At 38.0% G+C, this 14,640-nt stretch overlaps 1 protein-coding gene across 5 annotated transcripts in view; it reads right to left on the bottom strand.

Moving 5' to 3' along the window:
• XRCC4 (X-ray repair cross complementing 4) overlaps nt 1–14,640 on the bottom strand; it is a 188,671-nt gene that overhangs the window by 173,423 nt on the left and 608 nt on the right. Inside the window, exon 1 of one of the 5 annotated variants that reach the window (XM_075741126.1) lies at nt 14,545–14,577. The exons of 1 other annotated variant lie outside the window; for it this stretch is intronic. The gene's annotated coding sequence lies outside the window, so the exon portion shown is untranslated. Of the gene's footprint in view, nt 1–13,148; nt 13,389–14,233; nt 14,244–14,544; nt 14,578–14,640 lie in introns of those variants that run through there. 3 more of the 5 variants (XM_075741128.1, XM_075741125.1, XM_075741129.1) reach the window with 3 other exon arrangements.

Here is a 14,640-nt window from a genome sequence, read left to right on the forward strand (position 1 = left end):
TAATGAAAGAAAAAAATACAGAAACTAAATCAGAGCATGTTGCTTATGCATTTACCACAAAGTGAGTGCATGCATTTCATCCACTCTAAACGCAAAACTTAAAAACATACGTACACCAGTATATCTCCAAAATAAGAATTTCAGAGGGAGTAAGTTCGACATCCTACTTAAATACTAGACATTAGCTGTATATTCACAGGATTAACAAGTAACTTCATTCAAGATCTTTAAAAAATACATTGCTCTATACTTCAAGAACTGAAGTAAACTAAACCACCCTCCTTATAACTAACATATCTCAAGTTACCTGCCTGCTTACTATATTTTCTCATCACCCTGCCAGCTTTCAACATGCCAAGCATATGTGACTCTTCACAGATCAAGTACTTGTGTTGTAAAAGGTGACCATGTTCCTACCGGATTTTCTGCCCCAGGGCTTTTGTTGGTGGGGGAAATGTAATGTACTGCCAAAGTCTGAGGGGCACACGAAGAGCAGATTTGCCAAAGCAGATTCGCCAGCTCCCCTTCCCCAAATTAACACTCAAAAAAAACCCACCCCTCCTTATAAATATTTCAGTTTGACTACCAATGAGTGTTCTCTCCAAAAATGCAGATGACTGACAACACAGCTCCAAGAACTTTGACTGAATCTTCTCTTCTTTAGTCATTTCCACAGAAGATATCATATATACACAAATTAGAGAGGTACTGTAGTATCAAGGCTGCAACAAGTTAAGTTTCCCATTGTTACTGTTGCCATCATTATCTCTCAAACCCTAAATGTAGATTCTAAAAGTTAAAAAATTATGTATTTTTCAATCTACTATCTAAATAATGCTTTAAAAGACCAATTATTCAACAGATTAATTCACTGTCATAACTACCACACATGCAAATTTCAGCCAACCGTCCTGCATATTCTTGTTTAAGAATCTACCTTTATACATTCATACTACACTATATACATTCATACCTTTATACTAGAAATTTTATTAGTAAATTTCTAACTGAATGTCAAACTATTTCTCCGTTGTGGCTATTGTCTCAAATAATCCATTAATGGTACACCTACAACTGAAGCATAAAGAGTCACAGCTCTTTTGAGTACTCTGGGCCAGACAGCTAGAACAAAAGAACTGCAGATGTACTGACAAAGGGGTCTGAAAAATACGCATCAACCTGGGACCTGAACTTCCACAGAACTGGTCACACAAGCTTGCTCATACTGCTTTTTAAGATTTTACTTAAGATTTTTACATCCTCATCTCCACTAAGTCACAATTTCATGAAAAACAGTCAGAAATAGAAAGGATGAGGGAGAGTTGAAGATTTAAGAGTTAGTTTCATATTCACATCTTTGGGTGGAAAAGTTGGGACACAGGTAAGGATTGTAGTAATGCTCAAAATGGTTAAAACAGCCATCTGAATTTTGGCACTCTCATTATTTAGCAGTCCAGCTGCTGCTGAATCTTATAAAAAAAAAATCATTGCACAAAACCAGACTATTTTTATTGCTATCCAACAAACTAAATTACTGAAATCAAACCCTCACTATTGCAGTCTGAAAAGCATCTCTGAGTTTATTAGATCAGAGAAGTACCTTCAAGTGCCATTCAATATTCAGCAACACTGTCTCTGTAGGCCCTTTCCATTCACTGTCTCAATAAAATGAGAGCAGTCAGTACTTTCTTCCCCCCTTAATTATGATAAAGAAAAGCTGCAGAGAAACTGATTGATTAGGGCCATAAGAAAGCCAGTGTTTTTCTCCTTAAGGGCACAGGAGGTCACAGCACAAATCAGCACCTCACCGTGTTAGAGCCAAGGATCTGAGACAAGCTTGCAGGTGGGAACAGTTGAGTCCCACCCCAAATTTGTAAATCAGAGGCTTTATTGAGGTCTTCGAACAGTTGAGGATTGAGCTGTTTATCTTTAGCACTTTGTCCCTTTGGTCTTTGGCTTCTATGATCTATATTAGGCAATGTTTCTTTCTAAGGAGAAATCAGCTGTTGGCTGGTGTGCAATTGACTGGAGTCTAGTCTCTAAACAAACAGTGTACACAGTTGCTTCTGAATAAACAAGACACTTTTAAAATTGGTTTACAAAGAATTTTATATGTTGTTTTGGATAGCACTAGGCATAGACCAAAAGCCAAATCTTTTAGGCTGCTCCAACACAGCATCATTGATAATAGTTTGAACTTCAGCACTTTGTTTTTTTCCATGCAGACTAATGGCTTTTTTTTTTTTTTTTAAATTGTTCCGGCTGCAGGTGTTCCAAACTTGAGCAGCTATGCATGGAAGGCTACTTACGAATCAGAAAGAGCTACTATGTCTTTTTAATGGAGCAATTAACTTAAGTGCTTTCTTGTTGAGAAAAATAGGGAGCTATCTACAATGAGCTCAGAATAGAAGACCAGCACACTGCTATTAAAGTCTATAATGTGACCCCTTCTGTCTTTGGCTTTACCACAACATACACTGCAAATCAGAATCTAATAATCAGAAGAAAGTAAATGGTTAACCTATAATCAGCGAACAGGTATTATTCAGGAGATGCTATATGTACTTAGAAGTAAATTATTGGAGATGTAAAGCATTCAAAAAAAACTCAGATTGCTTTTAAAGATTAAAACTAGCTATTACCACATTTTTTAACAGACGGAAATAAGATAACATCTATATTTATGAATATTTCTAGAGATATATTTCATACAAATTGATATTCTCTCATGTTAATTTAAAATTCCATTAACTCCAATACTTCAGGAGGAAGAACATTAAAATACTTGACAAAAACTTCAACTATGACTCAGTTAATCTAAGAACTACCATCATCCTAATAAGGACTTCCTCTTTTTTCTTGCCTTTTTGGAAGAACACGACTGAGCCAAGAAACACTAACAGAACAATACAGTATGCTTCCTACTGCATCTCACAATAAGCCTCTCATTCCCTCGGCCACAATATTTGTTTGACACTTAAGAAAGATTCAGCTGTAACTTCAAGATACATCTGAAGCCCAAACATAATAAAAATTTTGAAAGAGCTTTGTTTCCTAATGAAATTTAGGGGGCTAACTCATTTTTACATTACATGCAACCACAATTGTACCTAGTTGTTCTTTTTTTTTAAACTTTGTTCAATATTAAAAGCACAAGGATCACAATTTTGTCAATAATGCAACTTTGTCTTGCAGATAAAGAAAATAAATCAAAAATTGGCACTGGATATAAGGAAGTGACTGACTGACTTGGTAACTTTGTGCAGACGGGTGAATAGCCCATTTTAAAATTTCAGTCCTGCATGACAATATTTGATCAAGAGATCGACTTCCAGACAGCTGCAACCAGTATTTGGTCCTCATAGACCCAACTGCAGAAGCAAGACTCACATGGCTAACATTTGCACTGCTTGCTTCCCACTGCTTTGTGGCAGCCACAAAAGGATTGGAAACACGCACATACTTTTTGTACAATTGTAAAAAAAAAAAAAAAAAAAAAAAAAAAGCGGTGTCTTGAGCTTGTCAGACTCCATAGGCCAACAGGATATGCAAGATTTGCCACAAAAGATCTGGAATCTACGATAAGGAACAACTCTTGTCAGACTTATTTACTACAGTCACCAGCTGAAAAATGAGGAGAAACAGAAGGAAGCAGACAGTCAACAACCTTTATAGTAGGAATCTTACTAACAAGCTTTGATCTTAATTGTAGCCTGGAGGCAAAGCCCACCCTGGTGTCTTTCATCCTCTTGAAGTCTCAGACCTAACCCACTACCAACTCCAGGCATCCAGGCTTGCCAAGCTTACTTATAAGTATCTATATTAGGATGCAGTTTAAGCTATAACAAGGCTAAAAAAAAAAAAAAAGCCTTCATATATTAAAATAAACACCGAAGTGGGCAATTATACTAGTATATACTAGCAAGTAAGGGAGTATCTGGATAGGTTTCCAAAAGGGACTAACCTTCTTTTTTACCCTTTTCTACAAATTCTTCCCAACACTGACAGTTCAGTGTATGCACACCGTCAAATCCCTACTTTCCAAAATCCGTATCAGAAAAATACTAAGGTTTTCCTAGATAAATCAGGATACACTAACTGAATGTTATAAATACATAAAAAATTTCATACAACTGAAATATTTCCTGATGAAAAAGTTAATTTTAGTACTGAAGTTAGTAAAAAGTGTGTATAGAACTGAGCAAGGATCAAAGACGACCACCAGACCAGCTTCAAATGGGTAGATCTGGGATACAAAATCAGCAGGCACACCTAACAGACCCAGACTCACTACTTTTGTTGCCTCTGGGAGGTGCAAGCCCCAACAAATATTTTATAACTCTACTTTGGCAGTAGGTCAGCCTGGCTTTACCAAAGCCACTGGTGGCATGGAGCCACACCTGTTTTGCCTTCCCTTGAATACTGCAACCTTAGACTATTTAATAGAAAGATAATTCACTTTCTCAAAAAAAAAAAAAAAAATCCCACCAAAAAACCCCTACACCCCCCCCCAAAAAACCCCACAAACAAAAAAACTCCCTCAATCAATCTAAAGATAAGTAACAATTTCCACATAATCTCTCCGAAAAGACAGTGCTAAAACAATTACATGTTTTGCAAATAAAAAACACAAAAAAGAAAATAAATATATATCAGTTCTGCCAGATGCAACTTTTGAGCCTGCCACATACAAACAGTAAGAACCAAGATTAAGGAATTTCTAGTATCTTAACCACATTTCCAAAAGCATCTCTGCAGTCTTCAGTAACTTTGTGTTATCCATGAGAGTTTGAGAAAGTTGAGGAATTTAAAAAAAAAAAAAAAAAGGCAGCATGTTTTAACCACCCTTCACCCATCCAAAAATACTCAGATACATATGTCTTTTTGATGTATATTTGGATAACATAGTAGTCCGGTTAGGGTATCATCTGTTTTCCAACATACTGCCGCCTTTAGAATTAAGTATTATCAGGATATTCAACACAAAACAAATCTGTCCTACAGATTTCCTTTGTTTTCTGTTCTTTAGTCCCCATATAGATCTATTATAATCCCACTCAGTTTGACATGTTTCTGTAAACATTTGACTTAACATCACTAAGCAATGGATTCCACTAAACAGTCTGCCTTTTTTTTTTATTTGAAGTCAAATAAATTCAGTATTATTGAATCCACAATAGCTCCATAGGCAAGAGTAACAAATCTGAAACAAGGATAAATGAAACAAAGAAATCGGTGTCAGCTAGATATGGATGGATGAATGTAATTCTATATGTAAGATTTCTGGAGAGCTTTGAAAAATGGAGGCCAGTAACCTGGAAAAACATGTTTCACCAAATGTAGCCACTTCGGTGGGACAAGAGCAGGTATAACTATGAAGGCTTACAAATCCTCCTCTCCTCCCACCTCTACATCCAAGACTTTTCAAAGAGATGGATTATTTTAATTTCACGTCCCTGTCAAATTAATAATAAAAAATAGGCTTTGACTCCAAATTGCTTTATCTTGCTAAACAGTTTCCTAAGGCATTTTCTTTGAAGAAAATTCCTGCATTGCCCTGTCTTCACTTAACAAAAGTTTTATTATGTTTTTCTTTCCATTTGCTATTTTTCTACTGGAAAACGCAACAATTGATCTCTCTGAAAACAAAGAGCTTACACTATTTTAATGTATGAATTTAAACTTGTAATTCATTTAGTTTCATGTAGCCCTCACAGAAAAATAATTCACACGACATTTCCAATGAACTGGGATATTCATTTTCAGTGCATTTAAATTTCAATTGTGCAGCTCTTTATTCAGCCATGTTTATCACTTTGCATTGAAAATGAATTTTTTTAAAGATTAGGCTGAGCAATGAGTTTGAAGGTAAAGCAAAGGGACACCCATCCATATTGAACATGGATTTCAACTGTTTCCACAGGTGGGCACAGCTTAAGCTCTGATTCTTTAATCCACCTTGAATGCCAAGCCATGAGGTTCAACATTTCAGGTATACCACCTTCAAGAGAGGTAAGAAACCCACAGAAAAGCAAGGCACCGGTTTAGCTTAGGTTTGCAATAATGCACATTGTATAACCCAAAAGAGGAGAGAAGCACCAGTTCGTTGCCAAGAATGACTGACATGCCAGCATTTTAGCAAGGAGGAGGCCCAGTGTACAAGTCCCACAACCTCACCAAGCTCTGAGCAAACAAGCAGCTCTGTTTAAAAAAAAAAAAAAATAATTAAAAAATCATTACATAAGGACACAGCTCCACTGAACAGATAGCAAATTCAGTGGCCACTGACTAGACCCTAAGCAATCACTTACAGATCTATTCAGCTTGTGCGCAGTCAGCAGGATGTCTACAAACCACATTTAGAAAGGAAAGAGGGCAAACAGAGCTTCAGGAGAGTCACTTGCACTTTTTACATCTTAAGTTCTATACATAAAAATATAAAGCTTTTCAAGGCATATCAGCTCACTGCTTTTCTAAGTAGTTTTCCCAACTCTTTCATACAATGATTTTTTTTTTTTCTTACTACTGGCTAGACAAAAAAAACCCCAACACCCCCACCCCCCCTCAAAAATTAAACCCTTATCCAAGACACTTGATGCTGAGCAGGGGGTCTACTTAAGGAAGCCATCTTTTCAATATTACGTTTCCCTCACAACTACTAAAGAATGCTGGCTTGCACTGGAGTGAAAAGAAATTTGCAGACTAATATGAGGACACAGCAGGGGCATACCAGTGCAATAATGCCATTGGGACTTGAACTGAGAGGGCAATTAGGTACTCATTAGGAAAATATAGCACAAAAGTGCTTTGATACTGCACCAGTTAGACACAGTTTTGAGATCTTAAAGCGTAAATTATTACAAGGCAAATATGTGGAGCATCAAGTGTCAAGGTCTCAGAAGTGTTGTTTTAAAACTGTAAGTCACTGCTTTCCCAGATAAGTTAAATCAGTTCTAATGGAATGCTGAGGTAAAAAAATTTAGCGGTGGGGGGGAGGAACTGAGACAACAAAAGGGGGAACATATTTTTACTATAAGTCTCAGTTAAGCTTAGGCTTCACTGCATGTTGGGTTGCGGTTGCCCTTCATGTTTCTGGGCTTTCTGGTTCCCAACTGCAGAAGCTAAACAGAACCACTACTGTACATCACTATCTAAAAATGAAATGATGAACAAATATAATTAAGCTGAATTAACGTAGGTACATGAGCATAAAAAACCCACAACCACAAAACAGAGCCCTTTGTGTCAAAGAGTCAATTCTTCACAGCTCCAAGAAACTTTCAGTTTTAGATACTGTACTCCTACTGCATTTTCATCCCTTTCAATGTTACAAGTATACTAATTTTTTTGCATCATCAAGTACCTACCAAAATCACAACATCAACCTTGAATTAAAGAGTATATACCAAATAAATTCCTCTTCTGTCTTATTATTTAAAGAAGAGGAAAAAAATCTATTTTTAGGATGGTCAAGATTAATAAATCCCTGGAATAGATGACATTAAAGAAAGATCATAAAATACAAAGCAGAGTTTTCATCTATATACTTCCCTGACCAAGGCAAAGTAAAGAAAAACCACTTCTCTCTAAAATTGCCTTCAGGACATTACGAAAGGTAAGTCAAGTAGGTTTATTACCAAGACACGCACAAGAATGCTCCAGCTAGTTCCTTGCCTCTTACCTTGAAAAATAATTATCCTCTATGATAGCAATGCCTACCTTTCACTGAAATTAATACTTCTGCCCAATCTCTGTTATGCCTATGGCCACTGTGTGCTGTAAATTAATGTTAAGTTTCACAGCTGGAGAAGTTTAATACAAGCCCATGCAATACAGTTTGCTGCCTCCACTACTGTCTAAGCTTCCCTCATTGGCTCAGTCAACATGAATCTCTCCTCCGGTTTTTGTGAAATTTCCACCATAAGCTTGACACAGCTGACGGCATTTGGAAAGCCCCATGCTCCCTCTTTCCTGTCCAGCTACTGTGCTGAAAAGGGTGGCCTCTAAGATCCTTTTGTAGACCTGTAAACAAACAATCCCTTTCATAATCATTTGAATCATTTTTAAAGACAAATGCAGCCTGTGATAAGATATATAGCCTCACTCTTCCTCTAATTGCATTAATTTTTCCATCCCAAGATAGCAAGCAATTTGGCTGATGTCTAGATCAAGAACACAAAAGTTCTCAGTCTCTGCGCTCTTAAAATCACATAAGATCAGTCTCCCCCTTTTACCATTTATTTTACAATCCCTGCTGTATCTGTCTGCTCAGTTGGAGGTCACTCCTTCCCACAAAACTCACCTAGAAGCCCACAAAGCAGATGCAGAAATATTCCAATAATTTTCAAAACTTTGGAAATTTGGATTATTTAATCAAATAATTTTTTGTGAAATTACTAGTGTGCCTCAGAAGACAGTAACACAAGAAGCTGTTGCTTAGGCACATGCATAATGAATTTTTTTTCAACTTGGAATATTTCCTGTAAGATATATTCTTTATATTAATCGATTTGACTGTTTTAGATTAGCAAACAACAATAATTTGTTTAGCAATTGCCTTCTAAATTTCACCTTAGCTTGTGTCAACATGGTACCATACATAATACAGTCAGTCTTTTATATCTTAACGTATCTTGGACAGCATTATTATTACATTATCTGATACTAGGCTCTACTAGTAATCTTCCAATTCACAGGAACATTTTGCCATCTTTCCTTTTTTTCATCTCACATGTAGAGACAAAGGAGGTGGGGAAGACTAATATCCACAAAGACATTGCGATTACAGTTGGTAGGAGGTGAAGGACACTGTTCCTAACCCAGGAAAAGGACACAGCTCAAATGAGAAGAGGAACCAGGGATGGAAGTAGAGCAAACCCTACTCTCGTTGCAAAAATTTTCATTTCATGACCTGCTTAATGGTATTTCACAATAGCTTTCTAAATGGGATTCTTTGTTATGTAGTAAAGTTAGTCCAGACCATAACTTAAATGGATATGCATATTTTTTTACATTTTCCCCACAATAAGAGCAAGCACTACATACTTTTTTCCCCAAATATAACAGTGAAGAAATCACAGCTGCATCCTATTAATCTTGAGGACATAAACAATGGTTTGAGATCTTGAAAATCTCACCCCAAACTCCTGGCAATTGCACCTACTCTTCAAGGATACTTTTTCATCCTGGGCTCCAGAGCTCTAACATAACCACTTAAAAACATTCTCCACCTACTGCTAAGCCCTAGGCGACAAGAGGTAAGGATTAAAATTTCTCATCTTCAAGTGGCATTGAAAGATAACAAGGACATCAGAAATAGGCATTGAGACAAAACAGAAAGTGACCTTTTAAGGTTCACTGCAGAAACATAAGCATGTAGCATGCAATATAGTAAAGCCAACATGCAGTATAGTAAACCATTTTAAATTATCTCATCCATACTGAAATGGGAGTTTATTGGTCAAAACAGACCACTGTAAGCTATCAAGCATTCTTGCAAACCTGCTGGCAAGACAAGGCACTGGGATCGAGTGTGTCAGGAGGTAAGATCACCTGTGTTGTGCAGAGCCCAACTATTTCCACACCAATGCCATGACACCATTGTTTGGTTTGGGGTTTTTTTGAGGTGGGGGTTGGTTGTTGTTTTGGGTGCTGGAGTGCCTTGATAAGTTGTGCAGTAGCCCTGGCATCAGCCCATCAGTTGTATATGACTTTTTTTTTTTTTAAATAATACTTAATGGAAAAGCTTTGTTTTGTGAGTTGTAAGTAATGATTTCGATGTACTGGGTTTAGTCCAGATAAACACTTGAAATCAATGGATTTAAATGTTGAGGCAATTTTGAAAATCCTTTACGTACCTTTGTATACCATAACAGTGTTTAAAATCTAACTCGTTAGGTTTAGTTCTTCAGTACTTCACTAACAGATACATTAGAATCATCGTGTAGATCCAAGATACTGCTATTCTAGTCATTTCACTATTGATGTCAAAATAAATCCTTAAGTGTCTGTAATGCCACAGCTTCATATAGCAAAACATTCTAAGCACTCTATAAAACAGCAGTCAGAAATGTTGAGCATCCAAAGTAAAAGGCAAGTGCTTTCTCTCTACAATGTGGACGACATAGCCTCCACCATCTGATCCAACAAATAAAGTCATCCCAGGCTACAAACTCATTATCAGTTTATCTCACATTAGTATACCATAATAGCTGGCATATTCCTCAAAGTCTTTCAAGACTCTAGTCAACTCCTATAGAACAGCCTACACAATTCACAGTTTTACTATACTGATAGAGGACTGCAATTCACATGAATGAAACCTGCCATAAAAAGCAGAAATTTTAAGGTATAGGAAATCTCTTCGTTATATGAACACTCCTTATCACACATCAGCCGACACAGTAAGTTTCTATAAAATGTATGGTTACAACACTAGTTTAATCCACTCCTCCCAAGCACATCTGATGTGAAGACTGAATATTCATTCTTGCTCAGAATAACTGCAACCTCCAAGCATTTTACAGCTACTGTGGTTCCTCCTACTACAGTGAACACAGCGTGCATTTTTGCTAGGTAACAGAGAGAGGCAGGAAACTGAAAGAGAAGTCATACCTAAGTATGGATACCTTTTTTACAAAACAGTATTAGCAAACAAAATGCCACGTTCTAATGTTATTGCCAGCATACAGAACACTACCTACTCACTACATGTTTGCCTGAATAAAGCATATCCCTCATGTTCCTCCGCCTCCTTATTCCAGTGGGAGAGCTAAATGAATTTGTAGCTGTAGCAACTATGCAAATAAGTTTTTATGCATTCATGCTTGTAGTTGAAGATACTAGGAACAACAGAAGTGGATATGACGTAAAAGCAAAAAAACCCCAGCATTATCAGCTTTTGCCAATCATTCAAACTAGCATATCTCAGAAAAAAACCCTGCAAATATATCTTATTTGCAAATTTTTTTTCACCTCATATATACACATGTACATTTGTTATGCATAAAAACTTGTTTATACAGATGTACCTGTCACGTCAGTCATCCGCCTGTGATATTTTAAACTATCTCCTACAATCCTTCTACTTCTTATGAAAGCTAAGAGATATGAAAGAAGAGAAATACCTAGCCTCCCACATGCAGGTTGACATTGTTTTGTTGTCATTCTTCCTGCATTTGAAAACAACCTAGAAGCTTAATCTCTGAAGGCACTTTTTTGCCTTTCATTACACACACAAATTCCCTGGCATGCTCTACTGCTTAAACACTCAACTGAACAGTAGGCAATCTCTTCACTGGCAAATCACACTACTTTAACATTTCTTAATATGTATGTACTATGAAGCGCAGCCAATACCATTAACCCTCCTTTAAAAAAACAAACAAAACCAAAACAACAAAAAAAAAACCAAAAAAACACCAACACAGAAAACCAGTATTCATTATATGGTTTTATTTACCTATTTCAATAATGCTATATAGATCAATGTATTTGTTTAAACTTCTGATTTATTTTGACATTTCAATAGACAAGAATGCATATCCAGCCAGGTCCTGTAAACACTATCAACTGAGCTATCTCAGCCACTCGCAGTTGGGTTTTCCATGACAATATATTAGTTAGGAGAAAAAAACACAAGGGAAACTGGAGTACCAGCATCTGAAATCTTACATTTTAATCAATACACTACGTACCATGGCTGCATCCCAAAAGACATTGTCATGCTAGGTACACTATCTTTTAAATGATGCCACTAAGGCTCCCACAAGATCGTTAATGATCAAATGGCATTTTTCCCACAAAAAGGAAAATAGGCAGCTGAAAGCATTTTAATACAGCATGTAATCAAAGAAAATTCTTTTTCAAATAGTTGAGACTGTTGGAAACTTCACTTGAAAATTAAACTGCTAAATAAAAAGCATTTTTGCAAAAATTTACAATTTTATACGTAAGCTTACCAGAAACTATCAAAGTAGATAGCAGTATATAAAAATTATAACATAGACCATGTTTGCAAACAAAACTACTGAACTAGAGTAAGTTAGTTGACCACCTGGAAGCAGGCTTGACTACAGCATGACCAAGAACTGACAGTTGCAGTCTCCTCTGCAGTTAAAGAAATTATTTTTCAATTTCAGTAACTAATCCACAATGAGAAACCAAAAGTGAAACCAAAAAGGAAAACCAAACCAGTTTTCTTTTTCAATCTCAGACACACATAAACAAGTTCAAAAGTATTATTTCCTCTAACATCTAGGGTCACAGTAACCATTAGGGGTTGAGCTGTTCCTTGGTATAGCTATAATTTCTTTAACTTTAAAAATCTACCTTAATGTGACATCAATCACACACTTTAACATCAGGTTATACAGATAATAAGGTTGTACTAAAAACTAAAAACTGTCTTTCTGCATTTTAGTTGAATTTCACTTTTCATCCAAAACCTCAACACATGAATAAAATAAATTGATGTGATGATCAATTTTCACTAACAAAATAGGAGTAAGAAGAATGAACATGTTATGACAAAATGACCGTGCATCTTGCTGATTGCCCATCTATCAATGGATAGATATGCAAATTAATGAACGTTCATAGTTACTAGACTTACACAATTCCAAGAAAAATAAGAACAATTCTAAAATCAATATAATGTCTGAAATTCACAGGACAGAAAAAACAGTTATACAAGAAAACCCATCTTAAATTCTACATCTACTTATGTCGAAAAACATTCAAGTAATTGTGGTGATTGTAGATCTGAAACTACAATTTCACAGACAACTCCAAATTGTAGTTACTAAAGTTACTACTGCAAATGAGGGTGGTCTTTAGACAACAGTAACATCATTATAATTGGATCATGTATGTTTGTTTCAGTTGACTTAAAGTACTTTGTTTTAGTATAATACTGCCTTGATTCTACTATACAAACATGGTTTTTATATATGTTCACTCTCGTTACATTGCAGCAACTTCTGGAGGTATGTCAAACATTATCCCAACTTCTGGCAGGATGAAAAAAATGTTTCCTCTTACCAAGGGAAAAAGCAAAACCTGTCCCGCACTCAACAGAGAAGCAAAACCAATTTGCCCTCAGTACTGAAAGATACAGAATGACAGAGACCTCAAAACAAAGCCATTACCTTTGAAAGGGTTAATGCTTTTCAAGTTCTGTAAGATGAAGTGTAGTTATAAAAGGTGAAACAAATAGTTCATAGAACTTCAGAACAGAGGTTGTCATGACAGCAACACCTAGGCATCTTACTGTAAATACAAAATAATGACTCTGACATTCTTCCACAGAACTGGTCAGAACTCATGTAGTCTTCGCTCTACTGAAGTGCCTCACAGGATCAAAGGTAATTCCTTAAAAAAAAATAAAAAAATCTCCTGGTTTAAAAAATAAATGCCACACCTTTTTCACGGAAAGCCAAAATGAAGGCCTGTCCCTTTCGTACGGCTTCATGGTAAAGCAGGCACTGTCAAAATCAGCTGCCAAATGCAAGAGTCACCATGGATTTTAGCTCCAGAGGCTTCTCTTACATGTGAGCGTAAGCTGCCAGCCATGTAGAACATTCAGCTCCTTTAGTAATTTTGTGTCTTTAGTTACAGGAGAACATACTGTGGTCATGACAAGGAAATATACTACCTTTCCCCAAGCATTTTCAACTTGACTTGATGTGTTAAGTGCAATTACAGAAAAGGAAATATGATGAAAACTTCTACAAGGAGAGAATAAGGGAAGAAAGCAAAAATACAGGACACCAGACTGGAGCAGAAGGAACAAGCTCTGCTCACTCTACTCCCTCTCCTCAATTCCCTCCCAAAGGGAAGCCAGTTTGGAAGCCTTCCCCTAAGGACGAACAGGACCTTGTCTTTAGAGTAAGAAGTAACTTATTCAAAACCAGCCTCCTTAAGGCGCTATTTATGTTCTTTACGTTTCACTAGCAAGTGGCTCAGCGCCCGGCGGGACCAGGGGGCAGAGCACCGGCCGGACAGGGCCGCGGCCCCGGGCCGTGCCCAGCGGCACCCCCAGCCCCCAGCCTCCCCCTCAGACACCCGGCCCGGTCCCTGCCCCGCAGGCACACCGCGGCCAGGGCCGGGCGGGAGGCGCGGGACACAGCAGCCCACACATCACCGGAAACCCACAGCATAAATGAAAAAAAAAAAAAAAAAAAAAACCAAAACCCAAAACACAAAAACCAAAACCAACAACAAAAAAAAACACCTTTCGCGAACAGGCGCTGCCCTGAGGGTGGCACCTGCGACACCGTGGCCGTTACGTGCCCGGGGGAGCGGGGCCGGGCCCCACCGCCCGGTCCGAGAGGCCTACGGCTGATACCGGGTCAGCTAACAGGACGGGCCCGCTCGCCCCAGCCCCGCAGCACCGGGGGTAGCTGAGAGCCGCTCGCTCGCTACGGCCCCATAGCACCGGGGCACCGGTGACAGCTGACGGCCCCTCTCTCTCTCGCTCGCTCGCCCCAGCCCCACCGGCGGCTGGTCCCCTCACGGCAGAGGGGGCGGGGCGCCCCGACCTACCTCCTCCTCCCGCGCCACCGCCCGCCGCTTCCACCTGCCCGAAAAGGCCGCGCTCCCGGAGGTCACGCGACAGCCAATGACCATCGCGCTCTCCCT

This window comes from Balearica regulorum, chromosome Z, assembly GCF_011004875.1.
Source record: "Balearica regulorum gibbericeps isolate bBalReg1 chromosome Z, bBalReg1.pri, whole genome shotgun sequence".
Classification (NCBI taxonomy): domain Eukaryota; kingdom Metazoa; phylum Chordata; class Aves; order Gruiformes; family Gruidae; genus Balearica; species Balearica regulorum.